The following is a 12,789-nucleotide window of genomic DNA, read 5'->3' as shown; positions in this document are numbered from 1 at the left end:
AGTTACACAAGCTGGGCCTCGGGCTGTGCGGTGCAGCTGGGTTGGCGCGAGGAATCCGAGCTGCAGGGGCCTCGGAGATGCCGGGGGGGGGGGTTCACGCAGGCTGAGCGCCCGTGCTCCCGTCTCCGGGGGGTCAGGGGCGTCTGACCACGCGGGATCAGCGAGGGGGAAACCCTACGTGCACAGAGATAGGTGACGCTTCCGTGATGAGACGCAGCGTGGAGAGCTGTGGTGCTGCTCGTTCGGTAACAGGGAAACAGCTTCTGTGCCAGTTTGCGTTTCTAGAGTCGGTATTCGTAGTGATGCTTCTCTCGTAGATTGGAGATTTAAAAAAAAAAAAAAAATTACCAAGACATAGTCTCACTTCTGTGTCAGAAGGTGCAGGCACGAAGATTGATGGAAAAATTCACGCTCTCATTTATCGTGGATATTAACGTGCTGATCCCTGGTGCTTCGGGCACTGCTTCGCCCTGGGTCACGCCGCAGGCTTGTTAACAAAACGTGCCCTGTTATGATTCTGGCTCCCTAGCTCTGTGTATTCATTTATTTGTTTGGACGATGAATAGAAGCTTTACCAAGGTCTGGAGTAGAAATGTAGTAGAAAGTTCCTCTGGTAACCTGCCGAGGATCCCCCGGGAGCGCCTCGGGCTGCGGTGCCGCTGTTCGGCAGCAGTCCCGCTTGGGTCGTCTCCATCGACGGCCGCTTCTTCCCACCCCGCCGCCGCCTTCGTCCTCGTGCTTCAGCAGCTGCTTACGAATCCACGGCGTGGGCCAGGCCTGGCGGCCGATCCAGAAATCGCTCTGCGGAAGCGAGGCCTTTTTTTTGTTCTGCTTTGCTTTTCAGAACAATCGGTCCCCAAAAGCGCTGGTAGCGGGGGTTGTTTTCTTTGGCGTCGGCTCTCGGCACTGTTTTGCCACACGGCCATGTAAGCAGCAAGACGCTTGCTTAAGCCAGGACTGACTGCCAGTGCATCGTGTGTCCGTCCGTCTGTCTGTCTGAGAGCCGGGGCTGGTTCTGTGCCCACCCCACCCGATTCTTCAGCCTTTTATTCTGTATCCGAGCGTGTGCAGTGTCCGTAAGAAAGCAGATACTGGGATCCATCGCTGTCTCCTTGCAGGTCGAGCTGGACGTGATGCTCCGCTCCGCACGGGAACACCGCGTGCTTTGTGCTGGTAGCACAGCCTGAAAAAGAGCAACAGCGGCCGCAGCCGAGGAGGTCGGGGGGTTGATCCTGAGCCCTGTTTCCCTTGCTGTGCGATACGTCCCGTTTTTGGCCTCGCTGCCGCTTTGGGCAGGGATAACCTGTTGGTTTTGTAGCGACGTCTCGGTGAAGTCGGATTCCCAATTTCCTTTCTCGCTGGGTCTTTGGGGCCTTCACTGTGCAAAGGCAACGGTGCCTTAGCAGAAGGACGGGAGCTGGCGCCGTTCCTGCCGCGCAGGAGCCCCGTGTGCTGCCGGGCTGCGGGTGAAGGGAGCTCCCTGACACAAACCGCCGCTGTCCCAAGCAGGGACCTGACTGGATTTGCTCTTGGGGGGAAGGGTCCTGAAGGGGTTTCACAGGGGGAAGAGAGGTCAAACACGCCGGACTTGGCCAGGAATACATTTACGTGGTGTTTCTGTTTGGAAAAAAGGAACGCTCCTTGCAAGGGCATCGCTTTCCCAGTGCAGAGTTTAACAGAATTTTGGTCTGTTCAGACCCTTTTCTGCTCTGGGGTCCTGCAAGGACGTAAATCTACTGTCTGCACCTCTGTCCTTTTTGATGTGCAGCAACCCTAAGTGCTTTCTGACGGAGCTGTGAACCCGGCGTAGTCAACTACAGCCTCCTGCGGCTGGGTTTTCCTCTCTTCCTTCTTCACGGGGCCTTTGTGTAATGCTGTAAGTAAATGGGTTGAAAACTGCTGCGTTACAGTGTGAGAAGCTTCGGCGGTTCCGACAGCTTTTCAGAGAGACTCGATGGTTTCGTGAGCTGTGTGCAGTTTAGAATCTTACATTGCACTGAAACCGCTCAGGACTTGGGGAGAGCAGAGGTAAATCACAAAGTTAGACTGTCCCAGGAGCATTTTGAGCCTTCCCTGGGCCGTTGCTCTACGCAGCGTCCCGCTTTTCCTCTTGGCTTTGGCACGGCGCTCACTGCTTCATGGGTGGGAAACCTTGGAGAAGAAAATGGAGCTACGGGAGGGTCTGAGGAACGAGTGCTCGTAGGACAGCTCTGAGCTGGGTCATCGGGGCGCTTGGTGTCCTCCTCCGCTGCGGAGAACTGCTGGGTCGCCGGTGGAGGTGGCGGGAACGCGGGGCGCCGGTGCTATTCCTATGATATCGTTGTATTTAAAAATGGACTTGCGGCTTTGGGGCAAGAAAGAAGAGAACTAGCTTCTGCTTAGAAAATATTTCACTTGCTAGTGTTGGAGAGCTGGATAGATAGGTTTAATTTTGAATGAGATTTCTCAAATTCTGGTCTCCTAATTGCAGACTCTTGAAACCTTTGATTTCTGTTCGTCGGCTCTACCGTGGGCAAACCTGCTTAATTCCCGAGGAGTTAGTTATGAAAATGCTGTTAAAAGGCAAGCTAAAGCTTTACTTGGATTGGTTGCGATGGCAAAACCTGCCGGGGGGTTATTTTTTGTTATGTTTGTAAGACAGGAGGATTGGCTGTGGGCATCCGTGGCCGCATCTAAGGGCCTGCCAAGCCTCGGAGCTGCCGTTAGCGCGATGGGCAAGAAGCTGAGGCTCCCGGCGAGCTGTGAGTTGCCACGCCGCGGTTTCCTCTGCTGTGGGGCAGTGGGGGGATCTGCCCCCGGGCCCTTGCTCTCCCTTGAGCTGGCGTTTGTGATATTAGCTCGTGCTAGCTCTTCCGCTAAATTTTGTTTAGTCCGCTATGCTCTGTAGGAGTGGTTTAGCCAAAGCGATGGGCAAACCCTGAACGGTCTTCGGGTGCCACCAAACGAGTTTTTATTCTGGCAGAGCTGAATTGTCGGGTTCTTAGTTACAGGAACGCAGAAAAGAGAAGAAAAGCACGCCGAAAAGAAACACAGGCTCTGAGCATCCTTGACGTTAATCCATGGCTTTGGCTGCGCGGTAGGATCCGCTCCGAGCTACGTTCCCTGTAAGGGAGCAGAGGACGCTGCTGCCCAGGGCCGTGCCCCTGAAATGCTCCGGGGAGACCTCGCGGGGGTTTAACCCCCGAGAGCGGGAATGGCTTAACTTGCACCTCTGTCAGCAGCCTTTCCAGAAGGGGGCCTGTCCCTGCTCCTTCGGGGATTTTAACGCTTGCCCGAAAGCGTGTAGTCAGTTCTTGGATGTCGTTCTGTGTTTGGTAGGTTGGTGTGGTGGCTTTGGAGTGTTGCGGAATGACGATTTGTAGCCTGCCTGTGAACAGGTATCTCTGACAGCGGGGATCTCGGGAGGCCAGTCTCTTCTGCCTTTGCTCAGCTCGTTCTCGGACATTTAATTGATTTTTAGCCCTAAGCTTAAAACGTGTTGCAAATTATCCAGCATTCATTTCCAGTACGGCGTAGCACTGCTGGGGACATGATGGTAGGTGCCAAAAGCAGCCCTCAGCCGTAACACCGAGCTGTCGTTACTACGTGTGGCGGTGACAGCCCCCAGTTCTCCCTGCTCCCTGCAGTTAGGTAATAAAGTGCAAATACAGAGCGCGGACCCTCCCTGGCAGCTTCTCTGAAGCTGTGTTTTCACAGCAGGCTAACGAACTTCGCAGTCGGCAGCTTCTCTGAGGGCTGCCAGAGCGGGGACGTTTCCCATCTCCGGCCTGGTCCTCTCCCTTCTGGTTCTGCTGCGTCTCAGAAGGTGCTTCCCCGAGCCAGGTCGCCTCGGCGGCGCGACCGAGAGCCGTCGCTCCTCCTGCTGAGGTGGTTTCCCTTCCGCCAGGTGAGCGGGTTGAGTCGGCTCCCCGGGGAGCGCGACGGGAGCTGGGCCGGCACACGGGGAGCAGCAAGAGGAGGGCGGGAGGGTGAAGCCCGCCTTTCGGCAGCAGAGGTGCTAGGTCAGCTTCCCCCCTCTTGGAGACTCAGGCTTGATTTTTACAGTCCTCTTGTGTGTTTTGCTGAGCCTGCTCATTCTAGCCCGGACGACTGCCTTGCTGTCCCTGTTTTTCGAAGCCGAAGACCTCATTCTGTCTCGTGGAACTGACTTTGAACCTGGCTTTAGACCTCCCAGCTGATGCCAGTTTGCTCCAACATCGCTTGCGCCTTGCCAGCAGCGTGGACACCTGAGTCGGTGCCGGAGGAGCCTCCTGCTCCTCCCCGTCGGACTTTCAGCCTTGATGTTAAAGGCGACGTTGTTCTCTGGGGATGGCCTGCCACTGTGCACGTCACTCGAGCCAGGCTCTGGAGCGCTTTTGGAGGGGTTTGTGCATGTCCTGCGTCTCTTGCTTTCAGTATAGTCTGTCTGTCCAGCAAGTTAATCGAGGTTGAGGAGGATTCCCAAGCTGCTTCCAGAGGCTTCTGGGCTACCCGCGGGAGAGCTACACGCATCAGCTGAACGCGTACGGCACTTGGGAATCGACAGGAGGGTCTCCCGCTCTGCCAGAGAAACGTGGAGAGCATCGGGGAGCTCGTGGGGCAGGATGGCGTGCGGACGGAGAAGGGAAGGGAAGCTTGCAGATGTTCCGCGATTACTCTGAGGTTTCCTGCTGAGAGACCAGACAGCAAGGAGCCTTGCTTGCTCAGGTTGCCAGAGCTTTTCTGTAGACTCGGCACCGTGGTCCTCACGGAGAGGCCCGTCTGGGGCTGCAGGGAGAGCTGGGAGCTCTGACCCGCGGACAGAGAGGATGCTGCTAACGCCGCACCTCGCAGCGAGGGGTTGTGGCCCTGCCAACCGACTCCTTTAATCGTGGTCTCTCGCTGCTTCCATAAAACCTGTGGTATTCTCTTGGTGAAAGCGGTGATTTGGAGGGCGCCGAAGCCAAGCCAATGCTCTTTGGCTGGTCTGGTCTTTGTCTTTCCTGCTCCGTCCCTGGAAGCAGCGGGTCTGCTGAGGGAGAAACCCTTTAGATACGGGACGGGAGTTATTGCTCTCTGAACGTTTCGATGTTTGAAATGCTCTTACTTTGTGTGTTTATCTTGTGGGGTATCCCAGTTTGTGACTGTTGTGTTTGACCAGCCTCGAGAAGCGATGGGAAGACTGACAGCTCCTGAGACGATGGGACACAAACCAGCTCAGGACGCGTTAGTCTCTATGCAGAATTCAGGCACAGATGGTGGTGGGATGATGGGCTGCCTCTCCAGAGCTGCGCTCCTTCTCACGATCCTGGTGGCTATCTGCAGCTCTCTCCAAGAAGATGCTTTTAGGAGGTTGGAATGTAAGAAGTCTTGTCTTTGGGGCTTAAAAAAAACCCGCAGAGGAGTAAAGGCAGCCTCTCTTGAGGACAGGAGAGAGAGAGGTACTGAACTGCGAGCCAGCGCTGGCGCCTCAGCCCGTGGAAAAGTGTTAATCCGGTCTGAGCAACAAGGTGCTGAACTGAGTTGTGCTGTCCCAGCTCCCTTCGGGACCCAGGAGCGAGAAAGGCCACCGCTTCCACCACCTGCCTGTCAGCAGATTGCAAAGCCCCGTTCTTAGTGCCTCTCCAGCTCGCAGGGCTGTGTAAATATTAGGCTGTCCTTGTCGGATTAGATTTCCTCTTAACGACTTCCAGCGTTCTGACAAGCTGTGCTTTCTTCCTTGGCAGCCCCGGTGCTGAGCTGAGCCGTCCGACTCCGCTCTCGGAGCCCCTGGGGAAAAGCCCGGTGGCCTGCAGTTGAAGGCCAGGCTGAAATGTTTATTTTCTGCTTTTATAATCCAGGAAGCCCCTTCAGTGCTGTTCTGTCAGAGAGTCCCCGCTGTGGCACCGGGCGCCTGAAACAAATCTGTCCTGTGCCCTGTGCCGGCTGTAGGCATCGGGGAGGCTCCGGTGCAGCGGGAGCCGCTTAACTCTTCCCTTCCTTCAGGGATTGCACCCGGAGACCTTGTCCTGCCCTCCTCCGTTCAGACGCACAGCTCGGAGCATCCTCGCAGGGCTCTGGGCTGCAGCACCGTACCCAGCTCCTCTCCGCTTCTCCGCCAGCGCCTGCCAGCGAGCCCGTGCTCGTCTTCCTTCTTCTCGGTGGCTCCGCGCTGCCTTCGGCGCAGCCCCGCGCAGCCGCAGCAGCAGGGCCCCAACCATTGGGGGCTGATTTATCCTCATCAGCCAGAGCGCGTCTGGGGACTGGGCAGAGGAGCCCCTTGGTTCAGTTCTTCTCTCTAGCCCTGTGTCGCTTTTTCTCCTCTCCTCTGCGTTAATTTGTACTCGTGTTTGCCACGCCAGTCTTAAATAGGAAAGCAGCTGACAAATTCTTTGGTGGCGGCCTGATTTCTGCAGAGCCTTCTTGCCTCTTGTCCCCTGGGACATGTTTCTAGCAGTCGTGGAAGGAGGGAAGCCGCTGTTCACGCCAACAGCAGCTCGTGGCATCAGTGGAAGTGCTGCTGCCTGGCGCCCAGCTTGCCTGCGGTGCCTCGCTAAGCCGCCGCACCAAGAGAGTGGTAGGATCTCGGTGTCCCCGGCCCGGTGTCGGTGTTACCGGGGTGCGGAGGGCTGTGCTCAGCCGCGAGCCTGGGTCGGCGCAGGGCTCCGTGCTCCTGGCGGGGACAGGCCAGCTTCCACGCGCTCAGCGCTTCGCCCTCCGGACAAAAGCTCTGCAAGGGAAAGCTGAAGGCGTAAACAGCAAAGCTGCTGAGTTTGCCTGGCGCTCTGGCAAGCTGCCTCTGTCTTGAGATGTGCTCGTTCTTGAGGCCGGTGTGTGAGCCAGGCGCTCTTCCCATGTCGGACTTCATCTTCTGGTGCTGTTAGCCGTCCTGTCAGCCCCGTGAAATGGAACAAATTGATGTCTGCCCACAGGGTGAAAAATTTCAGGCTTGTTACTTGCGCTGACAGTCTTAGCGTGAGCTACCTCTCCCCATCCTCAGGACTTCAGCTCTGGCGGGAATCATCTCACAGATACGACGGGCTGGCTGATCAACACGTCGTACTAGGAGACAGGGACGCGTAGAGCCAGCTGACAAGAGCAAGTTAATAGCAGCCGACTTCTTCAAAGCGCCGCGTGTGACGTGGCTCCGAGGTCCTGTCTCCTGGTTTTGGAGCGGTTAGTGGAAGACGACTGGACCTGGTGGAAGCGAGACAACACCCGCTCTGCCCAAGGCACCGGGATACGGAAGGATCGCTTTGTCTCCGCCTGCGATGGGGACCTGCTCTCAGCGTTGGCCCGACGGCGCTCGGTTTGTCCTGCGGGGAGGATCCACGCGAGCCCCTCCTGGGCTCCCAGCAGCAGCAGGCGCGTTCGGAGGCCGCTGTTCGGAGAGCTGCTTGCGCAGACTTGGCCGCGTAGTCCTGGTTACTCCGAGGCTGGCTGGGCAAGGCGGCTTGTCCTGGCCCTGGTAGAAGCCGCTTTACTGCTCTGGTTTGGAAGGCGTCGGTTTGGATCTTCTTACATCTAAGCTCAAACCTGAGGCGTGCGCGTACATTCACTTAGCAGCAGCCTGCAGTTGCTTGAGATGCCGTCTTGCATCTTGTCGCTTGCAAGAGGTTGCCTGAGAATGGAAACCTCTTAAAATGCAAGAGCCGATAATGAGGTAAACGTGTGTTTTAAACCCTTAAGCTGCCACGAGGCTTAGCTGGTCTTACAGGCCTCTTGGGACCTGAGAGCCTACTCATCAGAAGGAATTATGTGGCTTCATCTTAGCTTTCTTCACAAGCCTAGCACGTCGCGTGTCCCTAAATCAGCAGCCGTTGGTGTAGAGGCGCTGGCACAGCCGGGGTTGCTGCGGGTTGGTGTTGACGTGCGTTGAGGGGAGGTGGAGGACAGGTTCTGGCGAACAGCCCGCGCGAGCACGCTGCAGCTCACAGGGCTGGCAATTTGGGAATCCTGTTTCTAGCCCCCGTGCAAGCTAGATCGCCGCTGCTCCTTTAGGTATCGTTTTTCCATGTGTAAAAATGAGGATTTCATTGTTTTGCCTCGCAGGGTGAGCAGAGCAACTGACCATATTGGGCCCAAGAACCATCTCGCTTTAGCAAAGGGAGAGATGACGTGCGTGTGTTGGTTGCTTGCTTTTCCCCACCTCGACCGTACGATCTTAGCGAGGTCTGGGCTTGGCGCTGAGGAGCGAGATTCCCTCGCTGCTTGCGTGCACATCCCGGCACCTGGTAAAGCTGAGAGAAACCTTGCAGCCCCTCTGCTGAACGCGAGGGACGGTGGCTTTGTCCCATGTAAGCGCGTGCTGCTGCCGCAGCTCCCGAACCCGCCTGCTCTGGGGCTGCTTCCACGTTGGGTTCTGTCACCCGGTCGCTCCAGCGCGTCTGGTCTTGCTGCTGCCCGTCCTCCTCCTCGCCTATTCTGCTCCTCGTAACCCAGCTCTGTCTCTGCAGCAGCAGCACCCAGCTACTGCGTCCCCTTCCTCCAGCTTTCCTGCCTCTGCAGCTCCAGGCTGCTCCGCTGTAGCCGGGGATCGCTGGGGCGGCAGGGACCTTTCTCCCTTCCTGCTGGAAAACTGGAAGCCAGGAGTTTCTGATCTTTTCTCCACAACCGAGGAGGAACTGCGTGGGAGCACTTTGAGACCTTTACGGCGGGAGGCAAGCAGGTTTTGCTTAGGGGAAGGGGAGCCAAAGGAGCTGCTGATGGTTTCATCCAGCTTCCAGTGGCTCTTGGTTTGGGGAGGAGAAGGAGGATCTAACTGGGCCGTTAACGTGCTCTGATGCTTATTTTAGGGACTAGCAGATGCAGTGGGAGATGCTTCCCGTACCGATTCAGCTAGTCCAGGCGGCTGCTGACCAGTCTGCCCAGCCGGTCTTTCCGAGGCTGTCTGGTATGGATGCCAGAGCAGCGACAGCATAAGGAGATAAGCAGGCCTGGTGTAGGCAGAGGTGGGATCTTTTATCACACCAGTTTATCCAGCTGGAGGACGTGGAAGGGCTTTGGGATAGGCAAGCCTCCTTCAGTTCTGCTTCTCTTTCACACCTGAGGGGCTTGTGTTCCTGAAAGCGTGTTTCCTTTAACTTCTAACTACAGATATTCCCTCTCCTTAACATCTTTGCTGGCATAAGACTCTCTTTGCAGTCAGGTACGTGATGTGCTTTTTGCAGCGTAGCTGGGGAGAGCTGGCTCTGCCTGCGCTGGGAAGCTGTTACCTCGTCCTGGGCAAGACACGGGGAGGCTCCCGCAGCTCAGCAGCTTGGCGCTTGGCCGAGGGCGGTTACCCCGCCGTCCCGCACGCCTTCGTGATGGTGTAAAGCAGAGCGCTCTGAGGATGTGGCTCTCCTCAAAGGCGGCTGGCAGTATTCTCCCTCCCCTTTTTGCCTGTCTGGTTTGTGTTTTAGCTTAGGTTTTAGATTTTTTTCTAGTTCCTCTCAACTCTTCTGTTGAACTGACCTGTTGGGGTTTGGGGTAGAGGACCCCCAGCTGATCCGCACGTGGTGGATTTGGGAGGGAGGAGGTTACAGGTCTCACTGGTGTGGGAGGCTTCAGTCTTTCTTCCCTTGTCCCCCTCGTTACAGCTGAACCTGTTCTCAAGCCCTCTCTGTGCTGTTGAAGCCCACCAGCAGCCCCAGGTCTCCCCTTCAGCGACCAAAACCGCCAGAAATGGGGTTTGACGATGGCTGTCGGTGACGCTGCTCGACTCTGCTCTGAGCCGAGCTCTGGGGGTGCCGACTCCTGGATCCCCACTAGCCATGGATGCCCGAGGTGGCCGAGTGGTCCTCGTCCCCCAGCCCTGGCGGCGGCCGCGGTAGGGGTGCGGGCAGGGCAGTTTTGCGGGGTTTTGCGGTGCGTCCGGCATTGCTTGCCGCCCTCTGGTGGAACGAGCCTTTCTGCATGGGGCTGCCTGGGCGGCGGAGCAAAGCTTCGGCTTTATTCCTGCGTCCCAAGGCAGCCCCTGCGAAGCGGAGGGGAGCAGCCCGTCCCCGCCTGCCCGGCTGGCTGGGCCCCAGGCAGACCGATACCCAGCTGCGGGGGAAAAAAACCTTTGCCTGCGTCGAGGTGAACGTGGCTGGAAGACGCAGAGAGGCGTTTCCGATACGGCTGCGAGCGGTGACTGCGGTCCCCTGCGACCAGGTCTGCTGGCCCCTCTGCTCCTGCTGCTTTTTGCCTGTCCTGCAGCCCCCTTAGAGCCCTGTCTGGTTCAGGCAGACTCTTTTTCCTGGTGAAATGGTTTTAGTGTTCAGTGTGTCTTCGCTGTTGCCCAGTTGGGCTTCAGCCAAGTGTTTTAGGGTGCTGGGTGTGTGATTGATGTCCTAGCTGAGATCGCTCTTATTTTCCTGGCAAAGCTTTCGTGAAGGGTTTGAACCTGCTGATAGGTATGTCTAATCCCGGGACGCTGGAGTCCGGTTTGCTTGCAGGCGTGCCAGCCAGGGTGAATCTCCTGCAAGAATCCTGGGCAAGATCCTGGCTTGTGCCAGCTCTCAGAGTAAACTCGGGACCCAGGGAGCCCGCGGGCCTCTGTTTTTTCTCCCGAATTGCGTGGACTGAGAGGCTGAGCATCACTGGGGTAAGAGCAGGAGTGCTGGGGCAACTGTGTGCCACCTCCTGGCACGGCCTCCGCTCTCGAGGACGCTGGCAGCTTGTGGCACCAGCAACCCAGATTTGCGGCGCAGGATCCTTCTCCAGTCTCATCGTGGCAGCGGAGAGAGGGGGGAAATAAGGGAAAGATGGAAACTCAAGTCCAAGGCCATTGTAGCGCCAAAAGCCTGGAAAAAAACTTATCTCCAATCTTCCTTTTTAAAAATTTTTTAATAAAGCCTTTTGTTTTTGCAGTAATCTCATCCTCTTGCCGGCCCAGTATTTTCCAGGCTCTCTCCCACCCCTCTCCCTGCGGCTCGGGGGAGCTGCGCTGGTGTGTACGTACAGCAGAAGGTGATCACACACTGTGCGGATTTTACTGCTCCCGCGAGGGACGTTTTCTGGGGCTGTTTTTCCGATTATTTCACCGAATCCTCCCGTAAACCCGATCTAGCCAGGGTCCCCGTTCTCCCCCTACCCCCGCTCCGAGTGGTGCGCGGGGGGAGAGAGAATCTCTTTTCCAGGGAAAGATCTGCAGCTTATTCGGCACCCACACGGCAGGTCAGCGAGTGGGCGAAGTCTGATGTTCGGTGCTGTCTGATTACCCGTGTCTGAGGAGGGAATTATTAATTCCTACCCGAGGCGTGCCCCGTGGGTTGTCTCTCTGACGGGAGCAGAAGGTATGGTCCGTGTGTCCTGCCCGCTGCAGGTTCTGCCATGGGGGAAAAAAAAAAAAAGAGGGATTACCCAAGCACTAGAGGCTGCATTCAGCTCCCTGTGAGAGGTTGGTCCCACCGCTCCCGGTGGGTAACCGCAGCTGGACGCATCTGGCACGGTGTGCAAGATGTGGCGGTGGGAGTCTTCTTCACGGTGACGTTGCCGCCTTGGGGGCTGTGTCTGCAGCCTGTTCCTGCCCTGTGCTCTACCCGCGTCTCTCCCAAAGCCATTGGGGGTTCAGAGTGGCTCCATCACTTTGAAACCCACCGGTAACTTCAGGTTATGCAGGTGAGGTGGTTGTGTGCTTTACCCAGTCTCAAACGCTTTGTCCGGCAGCTCGAGAGGCCTGAGAGCAAACGTGGTGCAGGCCGTCAGTAGGCAGGACCTTCGCTGAAGTTCAGTGCTGGGAAGAGCCCGCTCTTGTGATAGCGTTGTGGTGGGCACCAGAAACCCCCGTGCGCTTGTCCTGCCAGATAAAGAGAACGGTGCTGCTGGGTCTGCCCTGACTTGAGGCTCTAGGATCTATTGGGGATCTGCTGGAGGGCAGATCTGCCATTCAGAGAGACCTTGATGGGCTGGAGGAAATGACTGACAGGCACCTTGTCAAGTTCAAGGCTGGAGAACGTGAAGTTCAAGGCTGGAGAACGTGAAGTCCTGCACTTGGGGCAGAACAGCCCCGTGCAACAGGGCAGGCAGGGGCTGAACGGCCGGGGAGCAGCTCTGGAGGAAAGGACCCGGGGGTCCTGGGGCGTCAACAGGCGCCCCGAACAACGCCGACCCACCACGCCTCGGGCCGTGCTGGCAGGATCGCAGCCGGCAGGGCCAGGGATGGGGTCCTTCACCTCTCTTTGGCTCCTGAGACCCATCCGGGCTTGGGGTCCAGTCTGGGGCTCCCCAGTTACAACACAGTGACAGAAATGCGTCTAATGGAGGGCACTGAGATGGTCGGGGCTGGAGCACGGGACAGGAGGAGGGGCTGCCAGCTGGCTGCTTCAGCCGGGAGAAGGGCCAAAGGGGGATCCCTTTGCTGCCTGCGGCTGCAAGGGGGAGTGCGGAGGAGATGGAGCCGGGCTCTCCTGACGCCTGGGGACGGGAGGAGAGGCAACGGGAACAAGGCGCAGCAGGGACGATTCTGGTTGAACGTGAAGCGTGTGCGTGCCCGCGGGAGTTGCGCAGCCCTGGAACAGGACCCAGGGAGGTGCTGAGATCTTCGTCCTTGGAAACACTCAAAACCTGACCAGACAAGGTCCCGAGCACCCCGATCTCACCTTGAAGCTGGCTCCGCTTTTGAGCGGGAGGCTGGATTAGGGACCTCCAGAGGTCCTTTCCAGCATAAATTTTTCTGTTTCCACGGTCTGAGTTTGTGTGGTTTCTGGTGTGCTCCTTACCTCCTGAGCCTGTGGTCACCCTGGCACCTCGTCCTTGGCTGTTCACGTTCCGACTGATGCTCAGAGGAGGCAGCGTTGCTGGGAAATCCTTTCCGCATTCTGCCTGTCCCTGCAGTTGGGTTGTTGCGACCCCTGCCGCGGTTGTGTCTTTGCATGGTCTCAGCAG

General features: G+C 57.4%; 1 protein-coding gene across 6 annotated transcripts in view; it reads left to right on the top strand.

The window, feature by feature from the left end:
• Nucleotides 1–12,789, top strand: part of BOP1 (BOP1 ribosomal biogenesis factor) — a 71,442-nt gene that overhangs the window by 3,081 nt on the left and 55,572 nt on the right. The window contains exons 1-2 of one of the 6 annotated variants that reach the window (XM_082308128.1): nucleotides 3,751–3,886; nucleotides 4,081–7,600. The exons of 3 other annotated variants lie outside the window; for them this stretch is intronic. The gene's annotated coding sequence lies outside the window, so the exon portion shown is untranslated. Of the gene's footprint in view, nucleotides 1–3,750; nucleotides 3,887–4,044; nucleotides 7,601–12,789 lie in introns of those variants that run through there. 2 more of the 6 variants (XM_082308126.1, XM_082308127.1) reach the window with 2 other exon arrangements.

The sequence above is a fragment of the Platalea leucorodia genome, assembly GCF_965183815.1.
Source record: "Platalea leucorodia genome assembly, chromosome: 1".
Taxonomy (NCBI): domain Eukaryota; kingdom Metazoa; phylum Chordata; class Aves; order Pelecaniformes; family Threskiornithidae; genus Platalea; species Platalea leucorodia.
The sequence above is the reverse complement of the archived record's forward strand: the minus strand, read 5'-3'. Positions and strand labels throughout refer to the sequence as shown.